The sequence below is a fragment of the Ptychodera flava genome, chromosome 22 (assembly GCF_041260155.1).
Source record: "Ptychodera flava strain L36383 chromosome 22, AS_Pfla_20210202, whole genome shotgun sequence".
Classification (NCBI taxonomy): domain Eukaryota; kingdom Metazoa; phylum Hemichordata; class Enteropneusta; family Ptychoderidae; genus Ptychodera; species Ptychodera flava.
In genome coordinates, this window is record NC_091949.1 from 32,003,696 (window position 1) to 32,019,204 (window position 15,509).

Genomic DNA, 15,509 nt, shown 5'->3' on the forward strand with positions numbered 1-15,509 from the left:
GGCTATGGTGCGGACATCGAGGCGACGCAAACACGGGACAAGAGCCACGTGCGCAGTGCGTCAACGCACAATACCCTCGCCATAACTCTTACTTTGTAAACATCAAACATACATATCTTGCCTGTGAAAGTGGCAATTTTTCCTCCAAACTTCACCCTACGTCACCCTGCGTGTAACACCATTCTGAATTGACAGAAGAGTTACTATTGACAAGTCGAGTTCATTTTTCTCTCGGTTTGTGTGACTGGGACGTCGGCGCCGTTTCACGCACTGAATCATACCCACTAGAGGTCTGTTTTTACAGCAAGGCGTAGGGCTATTCGTGTCAAAAGTGCAAGTGGGCGGTCGGTCTCATGACGGAACATTTCAAAATATTAAGAGTAAAACGAATTACGGGGTTTATCGAATGACACTTTACTAAACCTTCAGGATCACCCACGCCTTTTTGTCGGGGTGGACGCTTGGTATCAAACAGGGTCGGACACCTTCATTTCTCTTTATATTTAAACACCTTGTTTTGCTTTCCTTCTTGTGGTACATCTCGATAAATGTCTTCACGGTTGTAGAGAAATATCTCATCCAAACATTTAAGAGGGGGGGGGGATCTCAGGAATAAAACCAGGTACACTTTGACTTTTGATTTTCTGTGGCAATTGAGACTTCAATGTTTGAGAAACTTCACATCACTAAAAATGGCGACAGAATCGAGAAGAAAAAAATACCAAATCAGTTTGATTTGTTCTTAAGATAAAGATACAGAAACAGACCGACAGATAGGCAGGTTGACAGACAGACAGACAGACAGACAGACAGACAGACAGATAGACAGATAGATAGATACAGTAGCGGGCCTAAACATTTCCCAGTTGATTTGTTTTATCTCTTTCTCACTGCCCTCATGGATGTTACTCTGGCACAGAGACTGCAACAGTCAGTTGAAATCACGAGAGACCGACCATCGGTTCGTTAATCCCATGGCCCATAGCTACTTGCATTGTTTTATCGCTCAATCAGAGACTATTTTGTGAGTCTTTTCAAAAGTTTATTTTCAGTTTTGTGCGCATGTTGATAAGGTAGTGAGATAATGACTGGTATTTGGAAAGCAGTCCCTCCATCAACACGGCGCGCAAGGCGTTGAGTGGTGGGCAAACTCCGGTTTCGACCGAGTGGTATAAAATTGACTTCACTCTCACAAATGCGAATGAGCAAAAATCAACATCGGGTTGAAAAGGTCATTCCCAAGCTAAACGATCACGTGGTTGTAACTCATGCGTGTTTTACGATCGAGCCGTCGGCTAACTAAATCTTTGGTCGACTTTAGGCTGAACCACCTGTCGAAGACGATATGAAAACATGAGATCTTCGCGATAATGCATATCTGTATCAAAACAGTGTTCTCAGATAGAGGTTTATTTATCTCAACAGTTGTATCCCCCATTGACTAATGCCTTTCATTCTCCATGGAACAATTTACAAAAAATAAAATGTGTAATTTTTTGATAGTTAATTCTATTCTTATTGCATTCGATAGGCGACGCTCGCGATACGCGACTCTCTCCGCTTTCGACCGACCATTCGCTTGCAGTCTGCTTGAAGGATATTCAGTGATTTGACACCTGTCTCCCAAGAAAGTTGGTCCGACAAGATACTATCATTTGTACCTTGGTCGAGGAATATTTAAAGACCAAAATTTCACACCGGGGCACTTAATCTGTTGGGATACTATATTCTGTTTGTTTTGGAAAATAATTATCAAGGTTTGCTGTTTGATCGTTGTCGTTGCCAACTTGTGATGACCAATGGCGCCTCGAAAGTGAAAGACTTGAACTTTGCTCAAAGGTTCCTCAAGGAATATTTCAACCATTCTCTTTCAAAATCAAGAATGCAAATCAGGTTGACCGTACAAATTTTGGTACTAGAGAAACAAATTACCCGAGATTTAGCGATATTTGAAATTTAAAATGCTCACCATAACTCTAAGGAGAAAATTTAAATTTTCGATTTTCGAAATACTAAGATGGTGAAATTTTTTCTTACACCGAGTGGTAGATATAAAAAGCATTGTAAAAGTTTGAGAGTCTGAATATCTGTCCCCGAGGCGCATACTACCCTAACATAACCAAAATTGTATTACAAACAATCATCATGTAGAGCACACTACATGTTCTCAGCATTGTGGCTTTACCAAGTGCAAACTTCACGTTCAATGGGTGTTTGGTTTTGTCTCTGCGCAAGTCGGATATAAATCGAAATTCAGGAAATATCAAACAAGCTGTTATCTCATAATCCCATTTTACACGGGGTATTTTGGTGCCAAGCAGCTAATAAAGCACTCGGTATTACTGGGACTGTCGACAGTCGACTACATGATTGAAAAGCTTGAATCTCAATTCAATCAAGCACATCAGCAACTAGATGCGAATTTTGTTTCATGTTAGAATTTATGACCAATTTAGGCAGTTCAGCTGTAGTTTACCGTTATTTTAAGCTTGTAAATAGTGGTCTGGAATCGAAAGTATATTACATGGATTGCCCCTAGACACTTCCCCTATGGATATCAAGATTAAGCGTGTACATGTGAGACGAACTGAAAATAATACTGGCATAGCATTCTTTACCCGCCAGCAAAAACAAACTGAACGCAACTATGTGATCACGAATTAGCTCGAAGTTCCATTAACATTTAATGTTGCCTTGCCATCGACTACAACTAATAGTGCCTAAATAAAGAGACATTTTTGAAAAAAATACTGGTACATAGCCAAATGGAATACCCTTTCATTGCGCGAACGCTGACCATGGGCCAATGAAGTAAACAAATAGAGACTACCAGCTCTTTTAGAGTTTGCTTTGTAAACGTACCCTGTAACGTTATATATCGCGTGTTTCATTCACTAATTTCAGACACGATTAACAAGACGACTCAACCAGTGCTGTACTTTACGTCCAATGAAGCTAGAATGAATTTTTTGAAAGTCACCGCCTTGAATTTTATAATTTCTCTCTTACAAGTATAGCGTTATCTAACTCGCGAGGCTTTGATCGAGAATCGGGTATAGACATCTAAACGTCAGGTCTTAAAGATGTGCGGATGTAAGTGTTATAACGACTTGATGAAGTCAAAAACAAGAAAACGCACAGAAAAGTAATACCGTTCATTTGTATCTACCTATACATGTAGACAGTGTAACTCGCAAAACCGTCATTCTTATCAATCACAGCTTAGGCGTTAATATCCTATCATTTGCTGGCAGAACAAACCAGTTATAGAGAAAACATCTTTTAATTCCAGGGATTAGCCACCGAAGACATGGACACTTGTAAACTATTTCAGTAGATATTTGAAACTACCAAGCTAACTAAACAATCATGTTTTAAGTGTGCAAATGACAGTGTATCAGACACTTCAGTTATGCTCCCGAGGATATCATTTGAATATGATTATTAAGTTATGCTGTTTTATTTTTTTCCTACTTTCAAATCCTTGATTGTGAAAGAAAATTGCTTGAAAGCTGTCTTTGCTAACAATAACATGTTTTCCACGGCACAAAACAACCCCGAAGAAATTCTATCGTTTACTTCTTTGGTCAGGGATTGAAAGTATACACTGTACAGACGAAGTCAACGAAGGATACTGACCGTGGAACTCTCTGGTAATCTCGTCAAGGTCAAGACATTTCGGCCTAACTAACTCGCACCAAAACAAAATCACCCTAGGTTTTACTCGGCCCAAAAATAGCTTAACACAAAAGCACTTCCGCGAAAAATGAACGTAGTTTTCAAGATAAACCAACCGTTTGTTCGCTTTTAGAAAGTTCAAAATGAATGACGCTTAGCGGGTAGATGGATGGGTGAGTCATGGAGACGGAGTGGTTTGAGCGAGAGGGTTTCAGCCAATTGTATTCCTCGTACTAGCCACCTACCATCCAGGTTAATTGAGTACTATGGAAAGAAAACACATATTAGGTTACGGGAAAGAATTTGACTAAATTTTATGTCTAACGCTCTCATTAGAAACTTGAACCATTGAGGCTTTTGAATCAGTTAAGGTAGAATGCGCCAAAAGGATAGATATTTTTACATTCATTTGTTTACAAATCCTTTCTGATCTACTTCTTGTTGGGGGCTCATTTTAAAGCTCTTGGAGTAAGACAAAGTTTCACCGCCTTAGTTTTTCGAAATCGAAAATTTAATTTTTCCGCACAGAGTTAACACAGGGATGGCGGCCATTTTGAATTTCAGACATATCGATAAATGTGAGGTAATTTGTTTCAACTTGCATGGTGACTCCAGATTTTTACTCTTGCTTTGGCAAGAGAATGGTTGAGAATTTCATTGAGGAAAGTCTGAGCAAAAGTTTTTGTCTTTCACTTTGAAGGCGCTCACTACCTTTAGTGCGGGTCGAGTTGGTCCTGATTCTTGATCTGAGATGGACCGAGCGCAATTGGGATGAACGGGAATAAGTGCATCTGTATTTGTTTATGTTGTGGAGAGTATATCTAATCAAAGTTAGTGTATATTTTTACTTTTATCTGCTCTTCCTTTGTAGCTGGAACTAAAGTCGTGTTCTGTCCGTAATACTAGTAATCAGCTAATACAGTTTTTCCTCGAAAAATTCAACTTGTCGACTTATTCCAGTCTTAGAATCCGCTAATATAACATCGTCAGTGCGGGAATCTCTTTTTTGTAGGAGAGAGAGAGAGAGAGAGAGAGAGAGAGAGAGAGAGAGAGAGAGAGAGAGAGAGAGGTGCGCTGATATGGTATGTTAATTCTAGCAACACCAACCACTAAATTTCAAGTGATGACAACTTAAATACGTCTATCCAACGCTTTGAAACCCATGACGTCATTTAGGACGGGGTCTCCTTGGTACGATAGGAACTTCGGCTTCGTCACACCATCGGAGCAGACTTTCGGCGTTTAGGAAGCTGTTATCCAATTGGTTGGCAGAATCTTACCGATAAAATTGAATATTACAAATCTTCCTAAGTTGCTGTGCAATCAGATATAACCTTGCAAACACGCTACAAGCACTCAAAATGTAAAATGTGTTTGCTGTTGATCTTATCACTCTACGATTTCAAGAAGCACTGTAGTGAATAGATATTGCTAGGGCATCGAGTTACTTGGACTCCATGTGGCAACGTGCCAACACCTGTAACTTAACTTAGTCTTATCTTTTTGAAATACTGCGAATTAGTTGGACATCAAGCAATTAGATTTTCTGTACTGGCATTTGGCACTGTATTTGCCGACTTCAAACCCAAAAGAAATGTCTTTCGTTCCCTAAAAACATTCTTCAGCCCAGTTATGTATATCATTGATAACACCAGGTATTGAATTGCCTCTACGTCACGTTCCCCAGAGTCTGTCTCAGTAAACTTGTGGAAATTCAAAAAGAGTATGGTACTTCCAAATTTCGGTCTCTCATGTGAACTGTAAGTTCAAACCAGCTGTGTTATTGTCATGTTGTTAATAACAAATCTATAAGCCTTAGGTAATCTTAGAGGGCATAGATGTTGAACTTAGTAACGGTGGCTGCAACAATGCCCATCAATCGTGCCGTAATACACCATGAGGGCGTTTTCAAAACGATCAGATTGGGAAAAACAGCGTTCACCAAGTCATGATCTAGGCATATTGTTTGTAAAATATTATTCCATATTATCTACTGCGTACATCTTACCAAAGATCGATCAGACAGACGTTAATTTGAAATCAGATGAATGAGTCAACGAAGATTTTTAAGGTAGTATGCTCATCGAAAGTGAAAGACAAAAACTTTTGCTCAAATTTTTCTGAATGAAACTTTCGACCATTCTCTTACAAAATCAACGATAAAAATCTTGGGTTATCGTGCAAACTTTTGAACTAGAGAAAAAATTACCCAATAATTACCGACATTTGACATTCAGAATGGCCGCCATCAATGTGTTAACTCTATGGGAAAATTAAATTTTAGATTTTCGGAAAACTAAGACGGTGAAAGTTTTTCTTTCTCCAAGAGCTTTAAAATGAGCCCCACAAGTAATAGATTAGAAAGGAATTGTAGAAATTTGAGAGTCCGACTATCTGTCCCCGAGGGACGTTCTACCTTAAGCAATAAAAGCATTTGGTGATATAACACAGACGTAAGAAACTGATTCTGGCGTTAGAAATGCTCATTGCGTGAAGGATTATTACTCAGGGCTTAAAGGGACAAAGTCGGCCATTTTTCATGAATTTTGTTTGATACGCGAGTTACTACTGATATTGTTTGACATGTTGAAAGATACTGAATAAATGGGTCACCATGCAAATATTCGATCCCGGTTTTCGACATGATACATGAAACCATCACGAAAATGAATTAATAGTCATGACCATTAATTCATTTTCGCAATGGTTTCATTTAATTTGTCTAAAACCGGGGTCTAATATATGCATGGTCACCCATTCATTCAGTATCTTTCAACATGTCAAACAATATAAGTAGTATCTTGCATCAAACAAAATTCATGAAAAAAAGCCGACTTTGTCCCTTTAAGGTAGTATGCGCCTCAGGGACAGATATTCGGACTCTGAAATATTACAATACTTTTCTGGCCTACTACTTGTGGGGGATCATTAAAAGCTGTATGAGTAAGAAAAAAATCACCATCTTAGTGTTTTGAAAATCAAAGTTCTATTCCTCTCTCATTGAAATAACACAGGGATGGCGGCCATTTTGAATCCCAAATATCGGCAAATAATAGGTAATTCGTTTCTCTAGTACTAAAATTATTTGCACGATGACCCCCAGATTTTTGTTCTTGGTTTGGTGAGAGAATGTTTGAAAGATTCCTTAAGGAAAGTTTGAGCAAAAGTTGAAGTCTTTCATTCTCGAGGCCCGTACTTCATTAACAGATGTCTTACATCGATTACTTCAATTGTTATGGTCAAGAAGATTTAGGAAATTTTAGCTGCCACGCTTGAGAGGACATCGAGCTAAACTCTACCCCATAAATATGTTCATATTTTAATTTAATATTTTAACATTTTAAATCGGACGATGATTGTGGACATGGAAACCAATCTTTTTAATTGTGACCACAAGGAAATGACCCCTCAATTTTAAAGAAATCGTTCAGTAGTGAAAATTTTAATTGGCATCTTTGGGTCTTGACTCAAGTAGTAATATCAACAAAATTTATTTTACAATTTGCGAGTTGTATTTCTGATGTGCCGATTTAACAGTAGGATTACTTTCAAGGCGGCTGAAGTTAAAGGTCGTTCGTTTCCTGTCGAAGGAAATATTACATTTTGAGGGTAACACCCACTGATCAAGGCGTGTATATCGAAAGTTATCCAATGCAATCGATTTATCATTGATTCCGACAAATTCAATTCGTCAAAATGATTGTTGGATGTTGAGTGATTAAGGTTACAGGGAAACTGTTCCATTGTAGTTGATTTCAGTTCCAGAGATTCAACTACTCCAAAACTCAAACTCAACTTTATCGGTTTTTCCACGAGATATTTTATTATTAGCTATATTTTATGTTTGAAGTTTTAACAGTTTAAACCAAGGTTGTGCACGGGGGCGTGGCAAACTCTGAATGTTCATTTCATTGTAACGGACACTAAAGAGTAGATAAATTGAAACAAAACAAAGCCTTGGACAATTCAAGGACATCGCCTTAAATATACCTGCATTGGTACGATTAGATCGATCCTCCTGGTGTTTTGAAAGTTGGCCGTACTTTCTCCTCTTTAACAAGTAACATTAAAGACGATTTTCTTAACTAGGCAGCTTGAATACAAACTCTCGTGACCGGGCAAATATTGAACCAACATAGGACAATCCACTGATTGTTGTACTGCGCTTAAAATATTAATCTTAATCAGAATCTGCTGGGTACACATAGCCCTAAGACAAAAATCACCGCACGAGACATAGATAAAGGGAAAGGAATTTTACGCTAAACAAACAAATAGGAGCGAGAAGCAGCTGCGTTCACTGTACAACTCATCAACGGTTCAATTACACATGTTCAAAGAAGTTTTGTTGCCGTGATAGATACGACTAGACCGGTTGAAGAAAAGGCCGAGTTTACGATTTCAGCAATAATAGGGAGGGGCGACGGGGCGATGTTGGAGGCAATGGTTGTTGTAGTGGCGGCGTAAATGTGAAATAATTACGATGATGATGATCACGATGATGGTGATGATGATGATGATGATGATGATGATGATGATGACGACTACGACGACGACCGAGTTTGTTTTCATGGCGTAAACGGTATTGTTTCGGCTGTTACTGCTCATGTTGCCTCATGTTGCCACTTTGATGAAGGTTGTGCTCCGCCACTATTTGATATTTTACAACAAGCTTTACCAGATCAGCGAAACACAGCAATGAAGACTGGGAAAGAGTTTTCATCTCAATCTCCGTCCTGTCAAGATTCATATGTCTTACAAAATTTGCTATTACTGCAGAGATCGATGACGGTTACGGGGAGCACGCACGGAAAGAGGAAAATGAGGACAACAAAAATGAAACCGTCGACGGAATGATGATGATTGCGACGATTTCAACGAAAACAACTACGACGGCGACGGTGACGATTACGACGATGATGATAGTGATGACGGTAGTTAACGACACTTTTAAATTAATTTTCTAGTACAAGAACCAAACACCGTGCAATTAATCGACCCGTCACTGTATATTCAAAGACAGTACCGGTTTACTTTAGCTAACACAGTGAGATTTAGCTATCGATCTTTGCTGTGAAAAAAAGGGCACCAATGCGAAACTCCGATGGAAAGAACAATTCTGATGAATTCTTGTTGATTGACAGACCAGAATGTTACGGCGACCACGGAGATCAGTAAATCATCTTGTCATGAGACTAGTCTACATGTGCTGCCATAATTTACAGATTTGCCTGGTCACGTGATCGAAAGAGGTTAAAAAATACCGGCAATGTCATTTGTATACTCAGAGAAACAGTGGGTTGACAGAGTGTTGACAACAAGACCGCAGTGTTTGAATACAGCACGATCTTTAAAGAGAACACCATTGTTTCAATGTGGGCAGATAACACTTTCAATACTGCCTTTCACAGTAGGAATATTGGAGATCGCAGGATAACTAACGCAAATACACCTGTTGAGATTAGTCGAGATTAGACTTAAAATGAAGTCAATTTACTTTTTACTTGCTTTTTTGAAAGAAAGAAACAAAAGAGCAGATGCGTCTGCAAACTCAGAGGTAAATATATCAATTTATACGCCGATAGAGATAGAGAGAGACAAAATAAAATGTTACTACCAAAAAAATCAAAATGCCTAGGTGCTTAGACTTGTGTAAGCCTTGCTAAACATACGTATGAATGCATAGATACAAAAACACACATGCATACGTACATGCATGCAGCATACATACATACATACATACATACATACATACATACATACATACATACATACATACATACATACATACATACATACATACATCGTTTGTCTACGTATGTGGTTCTGTATAATGTATATATGTGTAATTTGTTTACTGCGTGTGTACTAAGTTTATCATAGCCTGATAAATTTGAATTCTATATTTCCAATGACAAATTAACGCTGTTTGTCAATTTCATTATTTGAAGAGAAAATGAATAATGTTCCTGCTGTTGTGTATATATTTCGCAACATTGTAACATTCCAAAAAAGCTGACTTGCTGTATCGATACATGCCATTGATGAGTCCCATCAATGAAGATCTGAGTAACCCCCTCCTTCTCGCTCTCCTCCTCCATTACAAACGTTTGATTGCCAGCCCAATTACGAAATTCCACGCAATCGCTATGTCTTTGTCACATGCTGTTCCCCTCTCCAACAGTAAACTCCGACCAAATAATTCTACATCGTCAGATAATTGGATGTTGCTCAAATTACCCGTTGTGCGAGAATGAGTTCCCCTCCTTATATCTGGGTAAATTTGCCCGACGGTAAATATATCGCTTAAACAGTATTTTTTGCGTGAGCAGCTTTGTTGGCTATACCTATTACCAGGCATGCCTTATCGATAAAATGACAATGTTTACTATCATAATGGCTCAAAGAGGCTATTGATGTGATACGACAAAATATTTTTCCTGCTGGTCGTCCTTCGCCCAACCCATATATATTTGAAACAATAATGTTTAACCTGATGTGTGGCGCATCCTGACAGTTTGTTGATGGCAAAATGCAAGGAAATCAATTGAGATAATTGTCTCAATGACTCTGTTTCTACTGTTAAAAATTGTTAAAATTCATCGAAGTTACTATAAACGTTATTAAATTAGAATTACTCGAGCACCATTTCCACTCTTCTTCTATCGACACGGTTTTTCATAAACAAAGACAAGAGACAATATGATGCACAATTCAATTTCTGAACTCCGCCTTGCCAGCAGCATAGTTGTCGATATTGCACGCTATTTCTTGCACTCAAAGTCGTGAACAACTGGTTCAAATAATATACGCTTTGTCGCATCGTCGAAAAATCTCGCACCATCCACATCCTCCTGCAAAGCAACAAGTCGACATGACATGCAAATCCCCCGAACACGATTGCCCTCTTGATTGGTGCCCTTTGAATTGTATCTTTTTTCAGAGTTTCTGCAAACACAGTTTCATTTTTATCTTTTATTGATGTTCAACGAAGCCTGGAGAACAGACAATACCGACTACCTTGCTTTGACAATGGAAACCTAATCTAGTAAGCTTAAGTAAACAGTACAAACACTGGTATGTGTGTTTTGTACAATAACTGTATGAAGCCTGGCAAATATGGATTGGACGGGATAAACCATACAAGCAGCGGTAAAATATGCTACAAACATGTCTGGGATACTGTAGTTGCTACATCTGCTTGTTTTATTCACTGCTTGCAGTGCTTGTGAAGCGAAGAGTCGTACCGTCATTTTGCTTGCTAAACGATGATGAAGTGATATTAAACCTGCATGTGAAACATACAAATTATAGGATGTTCTGATTAATTTCTGGTGTAAATTTGGGGAAATTTGTGTGAAATATGTGTTGGCGATGTTCAGGAAAGGGCTGAATATTGTATGTTGCTTATTTCTTTAGTTTTGGGAGAGTTAAACAATAAATTTATTCGTAAACTGATACTGTCCTACCAAATAAAGTTCAAATAAAGTGCCATTCATATTATTGGAAGCTTTGAACGTAACATAATACTCTGTACTGTTTAGAACTGTCAGACAATCACAGGCTCTCACCAAACTTTATAATTTTGATGCCATCGTCTCTATGTACAGGAGTTTCGTCCCATCTTTACAAGGACAGAGATACAGATAAACAAAGAGACTGAGGGGAAGAAACATAGACATAGATACGGGGAGACCAATGCTGTCGGACATAGGCAGACAGACTGAGAGACGAGACATAGTCTGACAGAGAAGAAAGGACAGGAACAGCCAACTAGAAAGAAACTTAATGATAATCGGCTCTGTGGCTAACATTTTAAACCAGATCTTGTTATCACATGAAATCTGTAAATATCGGCACTCTGTCTCCACTTTTGGTGATGTAAACACAGAGCCTCTCAGTCGACACATTCCAAGTAATCAATGTCAAAGGAAAGGGATGGAAATAGGTATAATTTCAGTAAAGCGAGGAACTCTTTGTCGAAGTGCAAGCGACAGATTCCTTACGCAGTTCTACAACCAGTCTTTCACCAGTGTCACAAAAATTGGTTAATTCAAGGATGTGACTTTCCTGTTACACGACCTTTCGTTTCAGCATTTGTTATATATATATATATATATATATATATATATATATATATATATATATATATATATATATATATGTGCACAATAAAATCTACCACTCTGACGATCGCGTGTATGCGTGAAACTCGAGTAATAGGTAGCAAACATACTTGATGTGTTCTCATATTTATTGTAATATTGCTCTGCATCCCTGCATCGAGCACTTTACCCCTCTGAGAAGATACAAACAAGTTTTTGGTATATATATATATATATATATATATATATATATAGTATGCAGATAGATAGATAGATAGATAGATAGATAGATTTAAGTAACAACTTTGTCACTAGCCTGATCGTTTGTAAAATTGTTATGAACGACATATTTGAATTTATGATATTTTACAGGTTTGGATTGACCTTTCGTCGGCAATATTACTTTGATTGGTTAGTTTTACTGTGAGTGAAAAATTTTCCATCGCCAGGTAAGCTTGTACAGAGCATAACTGAATACCCTAATCCAAAATACGTAACACAATTAGCTCAAAATTACATTTATCTTTTTACCTGATTGTGAAAAGTTCGCTACGACAACTCCAGAGGTCTTTGTGGGATATATTCTGTTTAAAAGATGAAACTTGAAACAGTTAAAAACTGTCTCTGCGCCAATCCTATTGTAAAATGGCAACTTGAAGTATTTATAATTAACGGGTAACCATTTTACAATAGCGTGTTCATTGTGTCTTCCGGTTTATTTCGATGGCTTGAGTCAATCGCTGTAAGTAGAGAGAACCCCCCGGGACCCTCGTATTGTTTTTTTTCCTTCACCTTCCTTCTTCGAATCGCCTTCTATGGTTACGTTTACTGTTGATACAAAGGCTCTTTATGAAGTGTTTCCGTGTTTCATTGAAAAAAGCAACGTTGGTGGTGTCGCCATGAAGGCTATGATTGCTTTGCAGGGAATCAAACAATCTAGAGCACTTCAAAATCACTACAGGAACTTATGACCAACGGGATTAACAACTCCTGCGTTAATAGATGAACAACTCCTGGGTTGGGAGAAGACTGTTATAATCACTTGAAAAGCAATCGCGTAAAAAACAATTACCATCTACCAGCAAGACTAGATAGTAAACAGGAAACTTGAATATCTACTGTGTATTAAAAACAAATCGAGATTTTGCGAAATAGAATATATATAGAAACAAGCATATAGTTAACAGGTTTAAAGCTTCTTAACTGTAAGTTTTGATGTATATTTTTTTCTGCTCGTAAAATACAGTGGCGTGTTGTTATTTTCCTCAAATCTTGTTCACTGACAAATCGTCATTACAGCCTGAAGGCAGTAGATAATAATTTACAAACAATACATCGTATTATATCGAACTGTTGGGATGACTGCGGTGGTATCGTTAGACTTTGCATTGAAACTGACCACCCAGAAACAAAAAATAAACCTGATATGCGAGAGAAATGAGAAATGCCCTGTTTGCTATGCAAGGAAATAGGAATGTGAGCTATAAAATCATCATATCACACCCCGTATGAAAAGTCATACGTATTGATAGTTTTTTAGCACTCGAAGTATAATATTAATACATATGACTTGCCCTGAGTGTGGCACTCAGCTGGCACAAACATGGCGAATCTACTTTAAGTCTACGAAGCATTTCTGCAATGTCCGTCACACAAACTGTAAATGTCACATTGAAGGTATCAAGGTCGCAATTGAGTTTTACGTGCTGTATTCTGAAATATATCCAGTTAAGAATCGCTGTCAAAACCTCGATTGATGGTTTCACAGATTGTACCGGTCAGCCATTGGACTGAAACATACTAAGACATTTTAAATAGGAAGGATTAAGGGAAACAAATTACGAATTTATAATTAGATTTCACATGCATGTGCTTAGATAATATTTTCGATTGCATAAGTTTTTCCCTCGGTGTTCATGACCGAGCAATGTAAATCACATTAAATTGTTGCAAACGTTTGAAATAAGAGAAATTACTTTATCCTTACGATTGATTATTTTCACTGATTGAATTGGTGTTACTTCACGCCATGACAGAAAGAATATTACGATTTGAATCACTGAATTTTCATTGTTTTTCCTTTGTTATGCTTGTATTTTGTCGATGTGGTGCTAGATAGATAGTCACTTTTAGTCACTTTTATTGATTGATTCCATGGTTTTCCCACAGAGAGACAAACCAATTTTATGCAGAGTGCAAATTATGCGTTTCAGAGGATCTGTCATTGCATACGAAAATCTTTTCGGTTATTCTAACAAAGAGAATAAACAAAACAAAAAATTAACTCAAAATATAAACATTCGCGTTTAAATTTGACACTATATCCTGTGAAATGCAATGACATTTATTTTTCACATTTTTGTGGATTTTTTATCTTGTTCGCAATTACTCTTTCGAGTCCCGTTCCTTAGCTTTATCTTACTTCTGAATGACTATATCACGATGAAAATTATTGCATGACTTGTAAATTATTACATGGCTAGCAAACTATTTTATGACTTGGTAAATTATTTTATGGTTTGTAAACTATTACATGACTTGTAAACTTTTACATAGCTTGTAAACTATTACAAGGCTTATAAACTATTACATGACAATGTAAACTATTACATGGCTTATAAACTATTACATGGCTAGTAAACTATTGCATGACTTGGTAAATTATTACATGGCTAGCAAACTATTACATGACTTGGTAAATTATTATACGACATGAATTCAAGGGTATCAGAAAAACAAGTCACGCACTGTGAGACGTCAGCATTGTAATGAGATCAGTAAGTTTTTAAAAATGTTACTCCCCCAAATTTCACCAAAAACCGTGAAATTTGGTAGTTTTTGACGAGATACGGCTCCATGACCCTAAGCATAGATAATATAGGTCAAAGCAATCCCTTGAAATTAAGCAAATGTCAACATTTTAATTTGATTAAAATTGCAACATATTTTCTTGAGTCTCTCAAAGCAAATTGATGTCTCAAAAATAAAATAATGCACACGCGTACTTCTGAAGAACATGCCTTAATCCTATAAAAATCGCGAGAGCAGAATGTAATGAACTTAGCTCTTAGGTTTTTTAGTTAATGACAACGGCACTCAGAGTAAGAAGACCGCTCAAAGAAGGCTACAATTTTGTATTGCACATGTGCATCATTGTGGGTGTATTTTAGATCAATATGTAATTCTCTCCCAATTTTTTGTTGTTACATTAACATATCACAAAACAAAGGAAAATGATATTACATACGTGGGGAGGTTGACATAAGATAAGTTCAAAAAAGGTAAGAAACCATACATTGATTACTTCAGTTTCACTATTTAAGAATATAAAATCTACATATCAACTATTCTTCGAAAACACCAAAAATACAAAAGCTTTCAAATGTTTTGATATGCTTGCTTTCGCAAATAACCTATGTTTTGTATATTAGGTTGGTAACAATAACAATAGCAAGAAGTGGTTGATACAATCATCCACGTCATTTTCCAAATGACTAAGACATTAAAGCAAAAACCCAAAGTGACATGACAATGCTCTTATACATGATGGCAGCAGCATTTGTAGGAAAATCATAAATATCAGGTTCAAAGCAGAAAATTAAATTTATCTGGGCAGTTTTAAAGAACACCCAATTTGAATGGCAACGATTTATAAAGTAAATGTTCGATTTCCAACATCGAAATTCACCAACACATTAAAACCAATTTTGTCAATAGGTACTGCAA